The following is a 21,523-nucleotide window of genomic DNA, read 5'->3' as shown; positions in this document are numbered from 1 at the left end:
TGTGTGTGTGTGTGTGTGTGTGTGTGTGTGTGTTGGCCGGAGCTTGAAATTAAGGCCTGGTGACTCTTTCTGAGATTTTTACTATTATTGAGATTAGGTGATTACCTAAATTTCTCTTATTTCAGAATATTGTGGAATAGTGATATTTAGTTGAAGTCACAAACATATTTTAACCTTCACAATGCAAATTGTCATTATTATGGTCGATAAAGTTTGTGAATTCTATAAGCTTTGACAATACAATTCTATAAGCTTTGACAATACAATTATTTCTTCCAGGTGATATATACATTTCTTTCCTTTTGCTTATTGTAAGACATTCTGTCTTTCACTCTCATTCCTCTCCTCTCTTTCTGAGGTTTTATTGATTTACTTAGTTAACTGAAGGGTAGATGGCTCTACTACTTGAGCCACAGCTAAACTTCTGCCTTTTTTAAGTGATTAATATGAGGCAAGAATCCCATGGGTAGTCCAGGGCAGTACAGAGAGGCTTGAAATCTGAGGATCAGAGTTCAAAGTCAGCCTGGGCAGGAAAGTCAATGAGACTCTTATCTCCAGTCAACCTAATAGGTGGAAGATAGTAGAGCTGTAGCCTTGAGCAAAACACTTCAATTTTAAGTCCCTCGACTGAACACACTGAAGCAAGTTTCATGGACTTTCCTGTCCAGTATGGCTTTGAACCATGATCTGCAGATTTCCGTTTCCTTAAGATTCAGAATTATAAGTGTGAGTCAACATTTACAAATCTTTAGTTACCTCTTCTTTCACCTTTTCAGTTATTTATTATTTCTTTCTTTCTTTTTGGCATTTGTTATTAGGCGCTAGCTCTTATGCTGTTTTTTTTGTTTCCCTTGAAACTACCATTCCCTACAACTTCGACCACAGGTAAACTACAGGCTGTTTTTCTTTTTTGCAGCTCTTTTTCTAGGGCTTAAACTCAGGTCACAGTGACTGAGGTTCTATTTTTTTTTTTAATTGAGTGGTGGTTCTTATGTCTTGAAATTAAGTCATGATGACTTTCCTTGAGGTTTATTTATTTTTACCTTAATAGTAGCTGGTTTCACTACTTGAGCCATAGCTCAACTTTTGCATTTTTTGTGGTTAATAAGAGATTAGAATATCAATAGAAAGTCAAGAGCATTACAGAAAGGACTGAAATCTGAGAATCATGTTTCAATGCCAGTCTTGTGCAAGAAAGTCAATGAGACAATTATCTCTAATAAACACCAAGAGGTTGGAAGAAGTAGACCTGTAGCCATGAGCAAAACATAGCAAGTTCAAGCCCCCATACTGAACACAGTAAAATATGTCTCCTGTACTTTCCTGCCTGGGCTGGCTTTGAACCACAGTCCTCAGTTTTCAGTAATCTGAGCAGGTAGAATTACAGTTTTGATTTAGAAAACCTTAATATGCTCCTTTTCTACCTTTTCATTTATTTGATTGTCCCTTCCCCCTTTTTCAAAGTTCATGTCCTTTATTATTAGGGCCTACTCATTTATGCTCAGTATTTAATTAATTAATTTATTGATATTGTCAGTTGTGGGGCTTGAACTCAATGCTTAGGAACTGTCCATCAGGGACACAACAGGCACACTACTATTTTTAGACACAGTGCCACTTCTACTTAGTTGGAAAAAACAGTCACCAGGGGACTTTTTTTTTATTGTAAAGATACTATACAGAGGGTTACAGTTACATGAGTGAGGTAATGAGTACACTTCCTCTTGAACATGTTACCCCCTCCATTGTTTTCCCCCTACCATCCCTTCCTTCCTTACCTTCCCCGAGGTTCTTTTTTTTTTTTTTTTTTGATTGTGATTAAGTGATTACATAATTTCCGGAATTTCACAGTATTGTGGAATAATGATGCTCATTTAAAGTCACAAGTTCATTCTAACTTTCCTGGAGCAAATTGTCTATCACAGTCTATAACATATAACGGTGTTCACATGTTATACACCATACATGTGATCAGCAGCATGGGGATATTTAGTAGTGGTTCAACCAGATGAGTGGGAGTTCTTTGTTTCTTAAGTCCTGTTAGTTTTGTCATATCACCTAACATTTTGGATTTAGCATCCACTTATCAGGGAGACCATGTTCCGTTTGTCTCTTTGCTCTTGGCTTACCTCGCTCAACATGATTCCTTCTAGCTCCATCCATTTCCCTGCAAATTCCATTATTTTGTCATTTCTAATGGTTGCATAATATTCCATTGTGTATAGATACCACAATTTTTGGATCCATCCATCTGTGGTGGGGCATCTGGGTTGTTTCCATATCCTAGCTATTTGAACAGTGCTGCAATAAACATGGAGGTGCACGTGTCCTTGTATATTGGTTACCAGGGGACTTTTTAGCCGAGGCTGGCTTCCAAATGTGATTCTCAGATCTAAGCTTCCTGAGTAGCAAGGATTACAGGCATGAGCCAGAGGCACCTGGCTTGTTTTTTTTTAGATCAAAACTAGCAGGCTCTACATTTAGGCCACACTACTTCACTGTCCATGAGATTTTTGGCCTTTTGTTTTTTGCTCAAAGCTAGCAGGAACAAAAACTCAACTCTTGAGGTCTTTTTTTTGGGGGGGGGGTGGAGGCTTGAATTCAAGGCCTAGTGACTGTCGCTGAGGGTTGTTTTGTTTTGTTTTGGGTATTTTGTTTTTCATTTCAAAGCTAGCAGGCTCTACTACTTGAGCCTCAGCTCAACTTCCACCTCTATTTTTCTTTTAGTGGTTAATAGTAGATAAGAGTCCCATGGGAACCAAGGCACTACACAGTATCCTAAAATCTAAGGATTACAGTTTAAAGCCAGCCTGCGCTAGAAAGTCCATCAGTCTCATCTCCAATTAAGCACATGATACAGGAAGTAGTATTTTTAAACTTGAGTAAAAACCCTCAAGTTCAAGCCCATGTCTAGCACACTCAAAAAGAAGTTAGTTGGACTTTCCTGCCCAGGCTGGATTCGAACTGTGATCTTTACATTTCAGCTTGGATTAAAGATATGAGTCTATATTATAAAAACTAATTGGCTCTTTTCTTCTTCACATACATTTATTTATTTGTTGGTTCTCTGTCTTGTTTTTAGGGCCTCACCAATCTTGCTGAAAGATAGAATGCTCTAAAACTTTAGTAACAGTTGCAATTTGGTTCATTTTTTGGTTTTGGTGGTTAGTAGGAGGTAAGTATAGACACTCCCACAAGGTCCTGACTTATACTGATTGCGATTCATTGTCAGGGGACAAGGAAAGTTCATGAGACTCATCTCAAATTAACCTCCAAAACATTGGAAATGGTCAAGTAAAAACTTGTAGATCATATCCCAGAAAGGAACACACACACAGTCATACACACACACACACACACACACACAATGGGCTTTTTACACACACACACACACACACACACACACACACACACACACACACACACACACACAATGGGCTTTCCTGTCCTGGCTGCCTTGGAATAGTAATGCTCGATTTCAGTGTTTTGAGTAGCTAGAATTTCAAATGTGAGCCACCAGTTTCTTGTTAATTTTTTATCATTTTTAAGACTCTTTCTGCTCTCTTGCACTTTTTTAAAAAATTTATTTTGTGGTTGTCTTAGTGCTAGATCTGTTTTTCACTTACATTTTTTAAAACTTTTTTTCTTAGCTTTTTCTTAGCTTTTTTTATGTTCAAGGTTGCTGCTCTGCCACTTCAGCCACAGTTCCACTTCTCTTTGCTGATTAGTTGGGAATAGGAGGCTCATTGACTTTCCTGCCCAGGCTGGCTGTGAACCACAGTCCTCAGATTTGAGGATACTGTGTAGTGCCCTTGGCTTCCTGTGAGACACTTCTGTCCTATTTACTACCAAAAGATAAAGAGAGTGGGGCTGAAGTTGATCTGTGGTTCAAATAAGAGAGCCTGCTAGCTTTGAATTAAAAAAAATACTTGGAAGTCGAATTCTGGTACTAATTGTACACTATTCAAACAAAACAAAACGAAAAAAAAAACAAAAACAACTTATGTGCAGTGACCAGGTAATAAGGATTCCTAACTGATAACCTGAACTCATTTCCCAAAGCCTTTTTTAGACATATATGGTCATTTGTGTCAGCTGAGGAGAGATTAAAGAACAAGGCTTTACAGGCCAGTTACTCAGGACTTGGAAATCAGGATCCATTGGCAAAGCTTTTCAGAAAATGACTAAAAACTCACTCTTCACAATTCCAAATGGTTCTTCCCTCTGTGCAAGGGAAAGAGGGATGAGAAGGAAGAAATATGGGAACTAAGAAACCTCAAACAAGTTAAGTTATGTTAACTTTATTAGATAAAGTAAAACATAGGTGTACGGTGTGCAATCCAGAAAAGGACATGTCACCTCTGTGTGGATCCCAGTTAATTTAGTTAATCGATGGTAAAGAGTAAAATCCATTATTGTATTTATAGAAAGGATGTACATGGCAGGCAAGTCAGTTCACTAACCTCAAGGATTTTGAACATAAAGGAGTGAAAGTGTTTGACTGTGTTTGGGCAACAGGAAGGAAAAGAGCTGAGGAGGACTGAGATGTGCAGACATTCCCCAAGAAAGATTTCACTGACATCAAGTCTTCAGATGCATGCTGGTTGCCAGTGGCTTATGCCTGTAATCCTACTCAGAAGGCTTAAATCTGAGGATTGTGGTTTGAAGCCATCTGGGATAAGAAAGTTTGTAAGTCTTTTATGTTTTACAACTCAAGAATATTCATATTTGTTGCTAATTGCAACCCAAGGCAGTGCAATAGGATACCAAGCTGAAGAAAATTAGAAAATAGACAGGTATAGAGAAAAAGAAAAAATAATCAATGAGGACCCAGGGTCCCAAGGCTTACTGGCTCCTGGGCCCCAGGTCACACAAGCAATCATATTTATTTGAATTCACACTGGGAAGGTTACCATGGATACATGCAAAAATGAAGCTTCTATATTGCAATCAGAGCCACCACAATGAGTGAGAAACACTGGTTCCCTTTTTGTTTTGAGAAAGGAGAATGCAACCTAGAGAAAATCCAGACATTTGGTCTATTTTATCTAGCTTCCTAGGTTAAATTGTCAATTCTTTTACCTCCCAGGCTTCAAGGCCTTTAAAGCACTATGGAAGGGGGCAATAGCTTAACCCTCTCCAGAGGTATGCTTTTTTTTTTTTAATTGTGAAAATACCATACAGAGGAGTTACAATTACATTGGCAAGATAGTGAGTACATTTCTTATCAAGCATTCTTGCCTCCTCCTTTGTTTCCCCTTACCATCCCTTCCCCTCTCAACCCCCCTTCCCTTCCCCTCTCAACCCCCCTTCCCTTCCCCTACCCCCCACCGAAGTTGTAAAGTTTGTTTTTCAACATAACATCTTATAAATTTCATTGTTGTAATGGGGTCACCTGTAACCCTATTTATATATTTATTTATTTTTTGATTTTTTTATTGTGAAAATACCATACAGAGGAGTTACAATTGCATGGGCAAGATAATGAGTACATTTCTTATCAAGCATTGTTGCCTCCTCCTTTGTTTTCCCTTCCTATCCCTTCCCATCTCCCATCCCTCTCCCCATTCCTCTCCCCACCCCTCCCTCCCGCTCTTCCTACCCCCCCTCCAAAGTTGTAAAGTTCGCTTTTCGACATAACGTGTTGTACATCTCATTGTTGCAATGGATCCACTAGTATCCCTATTTAAACAATTTGTTTTTCTTCCCTTCCTTTCCACAAATTATACCAACATCAAATACAGTGAAAGCAGGGCTAATACCATGGGGGAGGTACATACAAAGCAACAAAGAAATCATTTTATAAATATGTTGGAGGGGCTGGGAAGGTGGCTCAGTGGTAGAGCGCTTGCCTTGCATGCATGAGGCCCTGGGTTCGATTCCTCAGCAGCACGTAAGCAAAAAGAAAAAAGCCGGAAGTGGCGCTGTGGCTCAAGTGGTAGAGCGCTAGCCTTGAGCTGAAGAGCTGAAGGAAAGCGCCCAGGCCCAGAGTTCAGGCCCCACGACCAGATCCAAAAAAAAAAAATTAAAAAAAAAAAAAAATGTTGGAAACAATCTCAAGAAAGAAAAAAAAAACATTTGAATCCTTATCTTGGGATTCATTTCACCTAACATCAACTTGTCTCACAGTTTCTGTTTGTCTCAGACATATACTAGTTGTTTCAAATAAGGGAAACCATGGGACCTATATTTCTTTGGGCGTGGCTTACTTCACAGAGCTGTGTTTTAACCTTTCCATGGTCAGCTCTCAGCTTTCTGAGTACTATTGAGGTGGTGTTCCAACCTCTCAAACCTTTTCCAGGTTCAACAGCTCAGCTTGAGTCTCCTACACCTATTAATATTAATAGTATGGATTACAAACAGTAAAAAGAGAAAAATAACATTATACATTTAAACAGAAATAACTGACTGCATTCATTTATCCAGGAAAAAAAATTTAGCACTGCTGTTTAAGTCACTAATAACACTTTTTTTAGATATACTTTCATAGCTTTCATAAAACTTCCTATATAGTCCTTAGAGTGTCTTTTTACCTCCCATTTTTATTTATTGCATTTGCATAGTAGTATATCATCCTTAAAATCATATCACCTCATAATTTAAGTTTATCTTGTAAGTAAATACTTGTGAGACTCCAATAAAATATCAAAAAAGCTGAAAGTGGAGCTGTGGCTTAAGAGCTATAGTACAAGCCTTGAGCAAAAGAGGCTCAGAAGTTGAATCCCTAGTGTCCACACATACACCTCCCCCCACCCCAGACCCCACACACAATCAGATGATAATGTCTATGAAGTTCTTCCTTAGGATGATCTTGGTGATGTCAGCAACTGTATCAAGTTTCTATCTCTCTTCCATGCATTTGTGGTTGTAGACAGCAGAGTCGCTGTAGTATAACACTTGTCTAAGACCTGGCATTAGCAAAGGCTATCATGTAACATATCCAACATAATGTCCAGCTCTCTTGATGGGACCCATGTACTCTTCAACTCGCTTTCCCATCCTCTGTGCCACCTGCTGCAATGATTCACTATCCACACCAAATAAGCTTTTATAACCTTTCCCTAATTATCTGAATACTGGATGCCAGAGATGTCACGGAGACGCTCTGTGGCTATTCCCCTCCCCTGACAGTCCATTTTACCTCCTATGCTCTCCTCACAGATGTGGGCAATGGTCTCTGAGAGACTTTGTGGCTCATCTTGGAGAGATTTAGTTTCATGTATCCATAAGCTTTGGGAAATCATGCAGTGAAGGGTCCAGGTTAGGAACATAGCTCCTCCTTCTGGAGGTTTTCCTGTATGTTCTCTTGGCCATTGAACAGAAGTGGGGACTCTGAAAGGGAACTTATATGGTGTTCTCTGTCTGTCTTGGTCCATATAACATAGAACCACTTTCCCATCCCTTTAATGATTTAGACATGTTCCATGTGATTTGTGCTGCACTGCTCTCAATGTAGTAACAATGTAGAGGACACAACTGGATGTTGTGTGGTAGCTGTCCATACTTGGGCATGAGTCCCCTTCCAGGGAAGGCCCATAACTCCATGCTGGGAAAGTGAGAGGAAGATTAGCTGGCTTATATCTGTGTAGTCTGAATGACCCCAGGAGGCATTGAGGCCTCCTCTTCATGTCCATGTCCCCTCAGCATATTGATAAAGAATGACACACCATGACCAATCATCACCAAAATGCTCACCTGGTCCTGGGCATTATCACCACTGTCTCACCCACTTCTAGCAAATTCCCTTTTTCAAGGCATTGCCAATCCTCCTCCTTGCATTCTCAGTTAAAATACTGCTGTCCATGAGTAAAGAGCAGAAGACAAGGAAGCAGGTACCCTAGGGAAAGTAAATACTGGACCTCTTCCATGGTGAGAAGATAATGCAACCTGCAACTATAGAAAAGCGAAGGAGTTAAGATGGTTGTGCAAATAGTTTGTGCAGAAAAAATGCCAGACACAGTATGCCCTGTTCAGAGTTTCAGTCCATAATCGTTTCTAACAAAGACATCTCAGGTACAGATAAACCAAGTTCATAGTGTCTTTCCTTCTTTTATTCTGTGCCTTTCTGGGGCTTGCAATCAGGAAATGGATACTATCCCTGTAGTTTATGTTTTTTCCCTCAAGACTACTGCTTTACCACTGGAGCCACAACTCTACTTCGAGATTTTTTTTGTACATAATTGGAGATAAAAGTCATATAGGCTTTCCTACCCAAGTTGGCTTCAATCACTGATCCTCAGCCTCATGAATAGCTAGGATTACAGGCTTGGCACTGAGCCTGGAAGCAATACTCTTCCTTTTTTATTTCCTTTTCTTTATTTTTTTGTCAGTTATGGGTCTGAATTCTGGGCTTGGGAACTGTCCCTCATCTCTTCAGATCAAGGCTAGTGCTCTACCACTTGAGCCACAGCGTGCCTTCCAGCTTTCTTTCTACTTATATGGTACTGAGGAATTGAATTCAGGGCCTCATGAATGCAAGGCAAGCACTCTACCATTGAGCCACCTTCCCAGCCTCATCTTTCCTTTTCTTAAAAAATATTATTAGGAATATGATGTTCAGAGGGGTAATAGTTAAGTCAATTAAATTAAACAGTTGTCAGGTAATGAATACATTTTTTGGGGACAATTACACCCCTTCCCTTGCTCTCAGTTTATCCCTCCCACTGTGGCTTTGCTGCCCAGGGTGACTTTGAACCACAATCCTCAGACATCAGTCTGCTGATGAGCTAGGATTAGAGGCTTGAGCTTTAAAGTCAGGATGACTGTTCTGAAGGTTGTTCTATATTGCCTATGGGCTGTGGGCCTGAATGGACTTAGGCAGTGAATGCCAGGCAGGTCTGTCATCCAGAAGCATGTGTCCTACTTAAGCCTGACTGGTTCTCAGAACAGATAGGTGATGCTTTCAGAGCAAGAACCAGTGTGTACTAGCTCAACAGAAGTCCTCACTATATTTATCTCATTCAACAACTACTGGGTTTCTTATATTATCAACACTTTTTCTTTCTTAAGAACATTTGTATTGTAAGATTGCAGTAACTACAGATTTGTAATGGCCTAGGAATATATGTGTGTTATCAGATTTAATATCCAAATTACATAACTGCTCCAAATCATGTTTTATTTATCTTAAAGTAGTTCTTGAATAATACTCTTTATTAGTAATGATATTATTAATATAAGTATTAAACTTCTTCAAACATGTTTCTCTTATTAGATGAATCCTTACAGTGACATTGAAAACATCTTCTGGAGCAGCAATGGAAAAGATATTTGGTGAATACTAAGAATGAGGGATGAGAAGTGTGAAAAACAGAACTAAGAGACTTACAAGTGTGACTGGGAAACATCTTCCACAGAGCAGAATCCCAGACTTTTGAAGGTATGTCAGTGTGAGAATAGGTCTTCAACCAGTTCACGTGACCACATGGGTGAGTCTCAATGTTGCCACATAGAAATTATTTTGATTCCTATATGAAAGACTTATGTCTGATGGGCTTTCACAATGCCAGATTTATGAAAGTTTGCTGTCTTCTTTCCTTCAATATTACTTCACACTTTACTATTGAGTGCATTTTTTCTTTTAAAACATGAAAACTCAACACCATCTTTTGGACTGAGGTGTTTCTTGTCTCCCTAAAAATAGCTCTGTTATTTTAGAGGCTTCCGAACAGGTTCCAGTGCCTCACTTCTTTAATAATAGCTACTCATGAGGCTGGGATCTGAAGATCACAGTTGAAGCCTGCCATGGTAAGAAAGTCCATCAGAATCTCATCTCCAATCAATTACCAAAAAAGCCAGAAGTGGAGCTGTGGATGAAGTGGTAGAGCAGCAAAAAAAGGCATAAGGGCAGGCTGCACTCAGCCTCAGCCTGAGCCCCAGCCCAGCCTTCAGGTACACACACACAGGCACACACACACACACACACACACACACACACACACACACACACACACACACACACATACACGTGTCTTCCTGCCAGGCTTGTCCATGGGGTCCCATGAAATTGTTGGAGACCTCTCTTCAAATGGATTCACCCTTGTATTCACGCCATTAATGTGGAAATTGACTCTCAGTCACCTATAGATCTATTGGTTCAGGTTGTGTATTTTGCATCCCACTTCCTCTGCTTGATTTCTGAGGTGAGTCTTGTAGTTCAATACAGCTGTCCATACACTTCAAGAGGCTGCTTATGGTCTCAGGGTCTTCATTCACATTCCAAATGGAAAAATAAAATATAACCTGAGACCCTCAGCTTACTTTGAGGATCATCTATCCAGGCAAGGGCAGCTCCCTATGAATGGCATACTGGAAGCCAGGCTCAGGGTGTTCAAAACAGACAGAAATGAGATGTGGAGGGCTTGAGTTGTTCTGAGGAAAGCAGAGAATGGAGGAAGACAGAGAAACTGGGAAAAGACAATCTACCTTCCCATGTTTCCTTGCAGTTCCTGATCCACAGTATAACCTTTGCTAATTGCTCTGCTGTGTGTGTGTGTGTGTGTGTGTGTGTTTGTATGTCTCTGTGAATGTTTGCATGTGCACAGTAGTTCTGGGCCTTGAATTCAAGGGCTGGGCACTGGGAAGTCAGGATGAATGTGAGCAAGTATATCATATGTGTGTGTGGAAGTAACTCCATCAAACCTCTCAGTGTGTGCAACTAGTATATACTAATGAAAGTGAAAAAATCATTAAGCAATGCTCAAACTCCTTCCTAAGCTATTTAGAGATAACTTCAAAAAGTATGAGAAAGCATTGTTGGTAGGGGATATGAAAACAGTTGTAGTTAAAACTATGGGATTATTCAAGCCAGGTGCTGGTGGCTCATACTTGTACTCCTAGATACTCAGGAAGCTGAGAACTAAGGATCATTATTTGAAACCTGCCTAGGCTGAAAAGTTATGACACTTTATATAAGATATACTACTCAAAGTGGTGCTCTGGGGCTCAAGCGGTAGAGTGCCCTAAGTTCAAACCACAGGACTGCCAGAAAAAAAAAATGAAATAGTCCAAACTTAAGATGTCTAGGGAGTTTTAGACTAAATGTCTTATAAAAACAAATCACTATATCTTGGGGTTAATTTGTTGTTGTTGTTTTAGGTTTATTATGTAAGTGTTTGGTTTCCTTTGTATATTCTTCCCCCTGTGGTATATCCCCTTTTGTCACTCTACTTGACTTTGATACCCAGCATCTTGTATATACATTTTTCTAATTTGGGGAGGGGAAGGGAAATAACAAAATGCTAAAACAAGACACAGGATGACCCATTGCAACAATGATACCCATAAGACCGTATGTTGGAAATGAACTTTACAGTTTCGGGTGGGGAGAGGAGGAGTGCAGGAGGTGAGGGAGGTAAGGGATAGTGGAAGAAAAACAAGGGAAGGGGTAACAATGCTTGACCAGAAATGTACTCATTGCCTTATTTACGTAACTCTAACCCCTCTATAGACTCTTTACAATAAAATAAAATTTAAAAAATGAAAAATAACTAGTTACAGCTAAAGTAGGAAAGGGAAAAAAAAAAACTTTTATCCACTGGCCTGTGGGAACAGTAACTAGAAATACACAGTCAATACAAATAAATTGCAATCCCCCTACAGATTCATGCCCATGGCTACTTCACCTTCTTTGTTCCCAGGGGAAAGTCAGGAGAAATCAGTACAAGCTTCCTATCCTATGACAGTCTACTTAATACCTGTACCAAGATTGTCATCTGTAGGACATCAGATGGAAAAAGTCAACATTCCTTCCAAAAGGGTCTCAAATGAACCTTATAAACCATAGCCTCCTACTGTCCTGATTTAAATCTTATTTCCCTTCCCAAGCTACAAATACATATAAACTTGTGGAGGGCTCTAGAGAGATGGACAAAAACTTATAAAACATATACTATGTTTCACACCTGTAGAAAACTAAAACTAGATCCTTTTATAGCACCCTGCAACAGAATCAACTCCAAATGGATCAAAGACCTTGGAGTCAAAGCAGATACCCTGAAAACATTACAGGAAGGAAGAGGAGAACCTCTAGGTCTCCTTGGCACATGTTGAAAGTTTCTTAAAAAAGACCCAGAAACACATCAAATCACAGAAAGGTTGGACAAATGGGATTGCATGAAACTGCAGAGCTTCTGCATGGCAAAGGACATAGCTAGCAAGATCAATAGAAAGCCCAAGTATTGGGAGAAGATCTTCACTAGCCATACAATGGACAAGGGTCTCATATCTAAAATATATTTAAAACTCAAAAAATTAAATTCCCCAAAAACAAATCCTCAAAGAAACAACTGCCTCATAAATAAGTATGCTAAAGACTTAAAGAGAAAGGTCTCTGAAGAGGAAATAGGAATGGCCAATAGACACATGAAGAAATCCTCAACTTCTCTAGCCATAAAAGAAATGAAAATCAAGACAATGTTGAGATTCCACCTCACCCCAGTTAGAATGGCTATAATCAAGAACTCTAATAATAACAGATGATGGAGGGGATGTGTTCAAAAAGGAACCTTACTGCATTGTTGGTGGGAGTGTAAACTTGTTCATCCACTTTGTAAAGCAGTATGGATAGTCTTCAAAAGACTCCACATAGAGCTTCCCTATGACCCAGCAATCCCACTTTTGAGCATTTACCCAAATGATCACAAACAAGGCTATATTAAAACTACCAGCACAACTGTTTATTGCAACATTATTTACCATAGCTAGGATATGGAACCAACCCAGATGTCCCTCAGTAGATAAATGGATCAAGAAAATGTGACATATATATGTATATATACATATACATGTATATCTATCTATATATACATATATATATATACACACACACACACATATACACAATGGAATTCTATGCCTCCATTAGAATTACATCACTCCACTTGTTAGGAAATAGAAAGACTTGGAAAAAATTATATTAAGTGAAGTAGGCCAGACCCCCCAAAATGTAGGTCTTATAGTTTCCCTTTTTTTCAATAACTAGTATATGTCTAGGACAAGAAGAAAAAATCAAAAGCTATGTACATATGACCATATAGGATGATGTTAAGTGAAATAAACCCCAAGACAGTAACTCAAGTGCTTTTTTCTTCCTTGCTATTGTTTTTAACATATTTATAATGTACTATGTGATTTTTTTTTTTGTTTCGCTAGTATGTTCTTCCTCCAGGGTATTACTGTGTTTTCACTGTATTTGTTTCTGGTGGCCTGCATCTTGTATGTACATAACAAGATCCTTAAATAAGGATACAGTTTAACCCATTGTAACAATGAGATGTACAAAACACTATGTTGAAAACAAACTTTACAACAGTTGTGGGGGGTGGGAGGTATTGGGAAGGTGGGGAGGGAAGGGATGTTTGGGGAAAAGAAAGGAGGAGGTGACAAGGCTCTCTAGGAAATGTACCCACTACTTTACTCATGTAATTGTAAACCTTTGGTACCATATTTTTACACTAAAAATATTTTAAAAACAGCTTAAAGAACATATACTATGTTTCAATAAATTGAGTGAGGATTCATAAAAGGCACGTTTTGAATTTTATTTTTAAAATAAAATGAGGGCTGGGAAGGTTGCTCAGGGGTAGAGTGATTGTCTTGCAGGCATGAGGCCCTGAGTTCCATTACTCATCACCACATAAGTAGGAAAAAGCCAGAAGTGGCACTGTGCCTCAAATGGTAAAGCACTATCCTTCATCTAAAGAGCTGAGGGACAGTGACCAGGCCTAGATTTCAGAGTTCAGGCCCCATGACCGACAAAATGAAAGAAAGAAAGAAAGAAAGAAAGAAAGAAAGAAAGAAAGAAAGAAAGAAAGAAAGAAAGAAAGAAAGAAAGAAAGAAAGAAAGAAAGAAAGAAAGAAAGGAAGGAAGGAAGAAAGGAAGAAAGGAAGAAAGAAAGAAAGAAAGAAAGGAAGGAAGGAAGGAAGGAAGGAAGGAAGGAAGGAAGGAAGGAAGGAAGGAAGGAAGGAAGGAAGGAAGGAAGTTGAGATACTGTCCAGGGCCAAAGTTCAACCCATGAAAAAGTACCCCCTCACCAAACACAAAATCATACACAGGGCTGGGATTCAGCTTAGCAGCTTACCATGCATGAGTTTTGATCCCTAAAACAAGGAAAGGGAGAGATTGGGTGAGAGAAGAGAGAGGGAGGGAGAAAAGGATAGGGAGAAATAACAGCATATAGAAAAGAGGGTAGCTCTGCATAATAAATGATATTCACTAGGGTACATGGTCAGGCAAACATTTTCTGTAAAGGAACAGAGTAAGTACATCGAGGCCTTGGGAGTCATATGGTATGCCGTAAGTATTCCATTCTTCTGTGGCAGTGTGACAGGGGACACAGATAAAATGAATGCATTAAAACTTTACTAACATTCACTGAAACTTGAATTCTATTTTTATTTGAAATATGGCTAGTGTAACTGTGTGTCTGAATTTTTAATTTTATGTAATTTTGCTTACTGTAAGTATTGTCACTTACAGCTTTGTGGCTGGCTACTCAACTGAGTAGAACAAGTCTGGCCTCTGATGAAGTCTTAGAGCACCTCCAAAGTAATCCAGGAATACAAGCCACAGAAGTCACTCAGCTTTTTGGTAGTCACAGTAAGAAACAGTAAAATAAGAAAATAAATAAAACCTTCAATTAAAAACATCAAAGGAGCTTTAATAAAAATTCAGCAAAATTTATCTAGTATTTAAAGCTTAATCCTCAGATTTCAGCATTCTGAGTAGCTAGGATTACAAATGTGAACTACTCTCATGTGTTTGTTAGTTTTTTTTAAATACCAAGTCAGCCTTGTTACTTACCTGGCAGGGGAGATACTATGATCACGAAGGTGGTTTTCCCAGGGCCAGGCTTATCTATTGCACTCCAGATGTGCTGACCCCTGAGATTTCCCCAAATGTGGAAAATTCGACTGCATAATTTGTGGTAGTGGGGGACTGTGTTAGTTCTCTCTACTGGATAGATAGATAGATAGATAGATAGATAGATAGATAGATAGATAGATAGATAGATAGATAGATAGATAGATAGATAGATAGATAGATAGATAGATAGATAGATAGCATTGTATTTTATATTGGCCTCATCTGCTTTCCTGCACTCAGCAGTCACTTGGTCCTAAGGACTACTGTAAAGGATGAGGTATCTCTAGGCCTACTTTGTAGTTGCTAGGAACTACAAGGAGTAGAAAAATCAGCTTGAACTCACCATGAGAAAATAAATGAGGAAGTTGGGAGCAGGTGGCTTACACATGTAATCCTAACTACTCAAGAGGCTGAGATCTGAGGATTGCAGTTCAAAGCCAGCCCATGTAGGAAAGCTCATGAGATTCTTATCCTCAATTAACCACCAGAAAACTAGAAGTGGGCTCTGGCTCAAGTGGTAGAGCATTTCACTTGAGCTGAAGAGCTCAGGGACAGCACCCAGAGTTCAAGTCCCATGACATACAAATAAAAAGAAAGAAAACAGATAAGTGACCAGAGCCAATGGCTCATACCTGTAATTCTAGCTAGTTAGAAGGCTGAGATCTGAGGATCAAGATTCAACACCAGCCTAGGAAGGAAAATCTATGAGATTCTTATTTCCAATTAACCACTGAAAACCGTAAGTGACAATGTAACTCAAAGCGGTAGAGCACTATCCTTGAGCACAAAAGATCAGGGACAGGATCCAGGACCTGAGTTCAAGCCCCACAACCGACCAAAAAAAAAAAAAGAAAAAAGGAATGAGAAGCCACCACAATATACAGAATAACTCCTCCCTTCCTTCTTTTCTTCCTTCTATTTCTTCACATCCTTTCCCCCTTTCTATCCTAGAACTTAAACTCAGGGCCTCATGCATTTTAGGTAGGTACTTTACCAGATGAGCCATACACCTGCTTTTTTTGGCTTTAGTTATTTTTCTTTCTTTCTTTTTTTTGGGGGGGGGGTCCAGTCGTGGGGCCTGAACTCTGGGTCTGGGCGCTGTCCCTCAGCTCTTCACTTGAGCCACAACGCCACTTCTGGCTTTTTTCTTTTTGCTTATGTGGTGCTGAGGAATCGAACCCAGGGCCTCAGGCATGCAAGGCAAGCGCTGTACCACTGACCACCTTCCCAGCCCTCATTTTTCTTTTGTTGGTTATGTTACTTGAACTCTGTGCCTGGGTGTTGTCCCTGAGTTCTTCAGCTCAAGGTGAGGGCTCTACTGTTTGAGCCACAATACCACTTCTGGTTTTCTAGTGGTTTATTGGAGATATGAGTCTCACTGGGCTGCCTGGGCTGGCTTTGATCTGTGATTTTCAGATTTCAGCCTCCTGCATAGCTAAGATTACAGGCATGAGCCACCTGAGCCCAGCTCGGCTTTAGCTATTTTTGTGGTAGGGTTTTATGTCTATGACCAGGCCAGCATGGACCATAATCCTTCTTTTTACCCTTTCTGAATAGATGAAATAAGAAGCACAATGCATTGGGTTCAATATTGATTGAGATCCAATATTTTGAATGTTTTTCATGGGCTAATATCAAATCATAATCCTCTCTGTATCTGTCAAGACCTAGCAGCTAGCATTACAAGTGTGAGCTCCCATCCCTGGCTCAAATTTTTGATGACTAAAACATCTGAACAAAGTTTTAATAATTTTAAATGTTGAATTTGGGGGCAATGGGTGCTCTTACTTGCCTAGTTGCAAATTGCACCAAAAATCCCAAATATTAACTTTTGATTTCCTAGAGTACATTAAATAAGCAGATAAACTTTAAAAAGCAATTAACTAAAGAAAAAAGCTAAACAGAATACATCCTTACCATTGTAACTTTGGACTAACACCTTCTCAATCATTGCTTACATCATAGTTGTTTGTCTGGGCAGTATATTCCATACACGGATCATGCCACCCCCAAGGTTGTGGGCTAAACAGCCTATATCCACAGGAGTGAAAACAAGGCTCTAGGCAAACACACCAAAGGAAGGCAGGGTCCAGCAGCATTGTACATGGCAATGTCCCAACATATGACCAGAAGTTTTAGGGCAGCTTAAATAAAGCTTTTTCCTTAGGAATAATACTCTATTAAGGCATACCTCTTCTTCTGGGTTTATCACTGCTTAATTGGAGACAAGTCTCATGGACTTTCTGCTTGGGCTGGCCTGAAATCATGTTCCTCAGGTCTCAGCCTCCTAAGCAGCAAAGATTATAGGCATGAGCTACCAATGTCTAAATTGATTATTCCTTTAATAAAAAATCAAAATGGCTACAGTATGGTTTAACAGAGAGCTTGAATCCTTTTCTGAGCCTTATAAATTTTCTGACTAGAAGCAGAATGACAAACTGACATGTGGGAAACAATCTACCATATTAAAACATTTTCAGAAGAGTATCTGGCTCATCAGTTTGGCTCTTGTCCTTCTATTATAATGGTGACTTTTCTGCCCGGGCTGGATTCAAAACACAATCCTTACATCTCAGCCTCTTGAGTAAGATTATAAGCATAAGCCACCTGTCCCTGGCACCATCCACATTTCTGTACAAGTGAATAAAGCTCAGTGATATAGTGTCTACTCTTTAACCAAAAGCAGCTAAGAAACCAAAATTGAATTTGAAATTCAGTTGAATATGAGTTTATATTCTTAACAACTGGATTGTAAATTATTTGGTCTTTGCACAAGTCTCTTAGTAGATATAGCGCACATGTCATTATTTTTCTATTTCAAATGGTCCATGAGAGATAGCTGGGCATGGTATGGTAAGCCTGTAATTCCATCACTTGGGAGGCTGAAGCAGAAGCAAAATAAGTTCAAGGCCATCTTGGCTATGTAGTGAGATGCCATTTCAGAAGGGCAGGAAGTAAATGGCTCCTGACTATATAAGCCTTGGCAATTACTTTCCCATCTTCTATGTCTACAAAGAGAAGCCTAAGACTCCAAGGCCAAACAGAAAACATGACCCAAATACTAACACAAAACAACTGGATAACAGGTTCCTCAAAAGACTTCACATAGAACTCCCCTATGACCCAGCAATCCCACTTTTGGGCATTTACCCAAATGTTTACAAACAAGACCACACTAAAGCTACCAGCACAACTATGTTTATTGCAACATTATTTACCATAGCTAAGATATGGAACCAACCCAGATGCCCCTCAGTAGATGAATGGATCAAGAAAATGTGGTATATATACACAATGGAATTCTCTGCCTCCATCAGAAAGAATGACATTGCCCCATTTGTTAGGAAATGGAAAGGCTTGGAAAAATTTATATTAAGTGAAGTAAGCCAGGCCCAAAGAAACATAGGTCCCATGGTTTCCCTTATTTGCAATATCTAGTATATGTATGAGTCAAGCAGAAAAGGTCAGATAATGTGATGTTAGGAAAACGAACCCTTAAATATGTATTTTAATGTTTTTGTTTCTATCATGCATGTGTTTTTAACACATTTATAAAATTATATCTTTGTTGCTTTGTATGTCCCTCCCCCACAGTGTAACCCCCGCTTTCACTATATTTGATGTCAGTATAACTTGTGGAGGAGATGGGGAAAAACAAGTCGTTTAAGGATTCAGGTGGACCTGTTGCAACAATGAGAAGTACAAAATGTCATGTCAAAAACGAGCTTTACAATGTCGGTGTGGGGGGGGAGGGGGGGAAGGATTGGGTTGGGGGGAGGGGGGAGGCTGGGAAGGGAGGTGAAGGGTAAACAAAGGAGGAGGCTGCAATGCTTGGTAAGAAATGTATGCATTATCCTGCCCATGTAATTGTAACCCCTCTGTACAGTATGTTCTCAAATAAAATAAAATAAAATTGAAAAAGAAAAACAACTGGATAACAGCTGTGTCGACTCATTCTTGGGCCAATAGAGTGTCACCCAAAGGCACTCTTGAACAGTTAGGTCTATGTCCCCTCCTCTTCTCTTCAGAAAGGGTCATTTCAAAATCATCATTCTTAGAAATTAAAAGACATCAGTGATATTAGGATTTCCATTCCAGCATATTTACAAGTCAGTGAACACTTAAGACATTGGCAACTATAAAATTAAGTGACTAGCAAGTGGAATATGGTACCTGAAGACACTAATAGTTCATAGTATATGTTCTGTGAATTAGAACTTATTAAATTTGCTACCATAGTTGCAGCAGGTGCAGTAACAGTTAGGGGAGGGCAGCAGCAACCTTGGCTCCAGCCCCTTGACCTCCGGAGTGCATCATGGAACCTAGCAGCCCTTCACAAAGGCTGGGAGAGAAGGGAGCTGCCATGGAATGCTAGGATCATGCCTCTGGTGTGGCATGCGACCATCACCTCACTTCTGCTTCCTGGCTAGATAAGTAGGGGCCGCATGCCTGTGTCACCTGACTCCTGCTTCTGGTCTGGATGGGTAGGAGCCGTGTGCCTGCACCACCTCACTCTGTCTTCCGGTCTGGGTGAGTGTGGGCTGCATGCCTGTTTCACCTCACTCCTGCTTCCACTCTAGGTGAGTGGGGGCTGCGTGCCTGTGTGGCCTCACTCCTGCTTCTAGTCTGCATGAGTGGGGGAGTAAGGGCCATGGTGCCTGTGTCACCTCATCACTGCCTCCGGTCTGGGTGGGTAGGGGCCATGTCCCTGCATCACCTCACTACTGCTTCCTGGCTGGATAAGTCTGGGCTTGGTGCCCTTGTCACCTCACTCTGTCTTCCGGTCTGGGTGAGTGGAGACTGCTTGCCTGTGTCACCTCACTCCTGATTAGTCTGGGTGAATAGGGGAGTAGGGACCATGTGGCTGCACCACCTCAATCCTGCTTCCGGTCTGGGTTGGTCTGACTGGCTGTGAGCTAATTACTATATCCAGATACTGTTTACCAGCCCACGCCAGAAGTTAGACTTTTTCAGTTTTCATAACAAAGCATGACATTAATGGATTAGGATGGCACCTTGCTAGGTTTGAGAACCATGTTATTAAATTGTGTGTGTTTGAATGTACACTGGTCTTGGGCCTTAAACTCAGGGTCTGAGGTCTATCCCTGAGGTATTTGATCAAGGTAGAGCTCTACTTCTTGAGCCACAACTCAACATATGGCATTTTTTTTGTGGTTAATTGGGACTAAAAGTCTCCCAGATTTTCCTGTCTGGGCTGGCCTTGAACCACTATCCTCATATCTCAGACTTTTCAGTAGCTAGGATTTACAGGTGTGAGCTACTGGTGCCTCTGTATTTCCTTGATTACCATCCAGAGAGAACTGTGCTTGGCAAGTGTTCTGGAGGAAAAAGAATTGAACTCTTCCAATGAGCAATGGTGAAAATACTCAGGTTCTAGCCCGGCATTGGTGGATCAGGCCTCTAATTCTACCAATTCAGGAATGTGAAATCTGAGAATTGCAGTTAGAAATCAGTGTGTGGAGGACAGAGTCCTTGAGACTCTTCATCTCCAACAAACTACCACAAACCCGGAAGTAGCACTGTATCTAAGTGGTAGAGCACCAACCTTGAGGGAAAATGCACACGGACAGCACTCAGGCCATGAGTTCAAGTCCAAAGACCACAAAAACAAAACAAAACAAGAAAAAAAATTGGGTTCTTCAGTAGAAGTTTATCATTATAAATATCTCTTTCCCATTGTATTTAGCTCTGTCATAGATGTATGAATCTTAGGGGAATAAGAAACTTGGCTAAAAAATATAGGAAGCATTGTTTGTGTGTGTGTGTGTGTGTGTGTGTGTGTGTGCCAGTCCTGAAGCTTGAACCTAGGACATTAATCTCTTGATTGGCTTCCTTCCATCAAGGCTGGTACTCTGCGACTTGGTCCACAGTTCTACTCCCAGATTTTTTAATTGTTAATTGGAGATAACAGTTTTACACACTTTTCTGCCTGTGGGGGCCAATTCTGGAATGTGATTATTTTGAATCATGCTGTAAAAAATGTGTGTGCAGATACCTCTACTGTAAGGCTGACTTACATTTCTTCAGGTGTATATGTAGGATTTCTTGTGTGGAACTTCCATACTGATTTCTGTTGGGGCTGCAACGATTCACTTAATTGCTATCATTGTGTAGGGTATCTTTCCCCACCTCCTTGCAAGTATTTCTGTTTTCTTTTTTAATAAGCATTCTGATTAGGCAGACATGAACTTCAACATAGATTTGATTTGCATTTCCTTGATTACTAAAGGTGTTGAATATTTTCATGTATTCTTTAGACACCTACATCAGTTTTGGGGAACTATCTAGTCAATTCACTTGCCTATTTATTGATTAGATTATTTGTTCTTAGGGTGTTTCATTTTTTGACTATATATTCTAGATATTAGGATTTCTTCTGTTACTCAAAAGGCAGGCTTATTTTACTTAATCTTAACAAAAGATGCCTTGTGAGCTTCAAATTATTTAAATGATGATTGATTTAAAAATGAGAATGATGTGGCTCACAGAATAGAGTGTCTGTCAGCAAGTACAAGTTCTGAACTCAGAGTACAGTGTCTACAAAAAAGGAGATAGATTCTATTATTTTAGAACAATAAAAGCTAATAAGCTACATTTTCTCAAAATATGTAATTCTAAATATTTCACTATTCTTCA

At 39.8% G+C, this 21,523-nt stretch overlaps 1 non-coding gene across 1 annotated transcript; it reads left to right on the top strand.

The window, feature by feature from the left end:
- The first annotated feature begins 14,795 nt into the window (after window positions 1-14,795).
- On the top strand, window positions 14,796-14,959 carry LOC122123207. The gene has a single exon (XR_006150344.1). It is a non-coding gene; the product is annotated as a U1 spliceosomal RNA (small nuclear RNA).
- The last annotated feature ends 6,564 nt before the right edge of the window (window positions 14,960-21,523 follow it).

Source organism: Dipodomys spectabilis, unplaced genomic scaffold, assembly GCF_019054845.1.
Source record: "Dipodomys spectabilis isolate Male_0828 unplaced genomic scaffold, ASM1905484v1 ptg000226l, whole genome shotgun sequence".
NCBI lineage: Eukaryota > Metazoa > Chordata > Mammalia > Rodentia > Heteromyidae > Dipodomys > Dipodomys spectabilis.
This window is presented reverse-complemented; position numbering and strand designations above follow the sequence as displayed.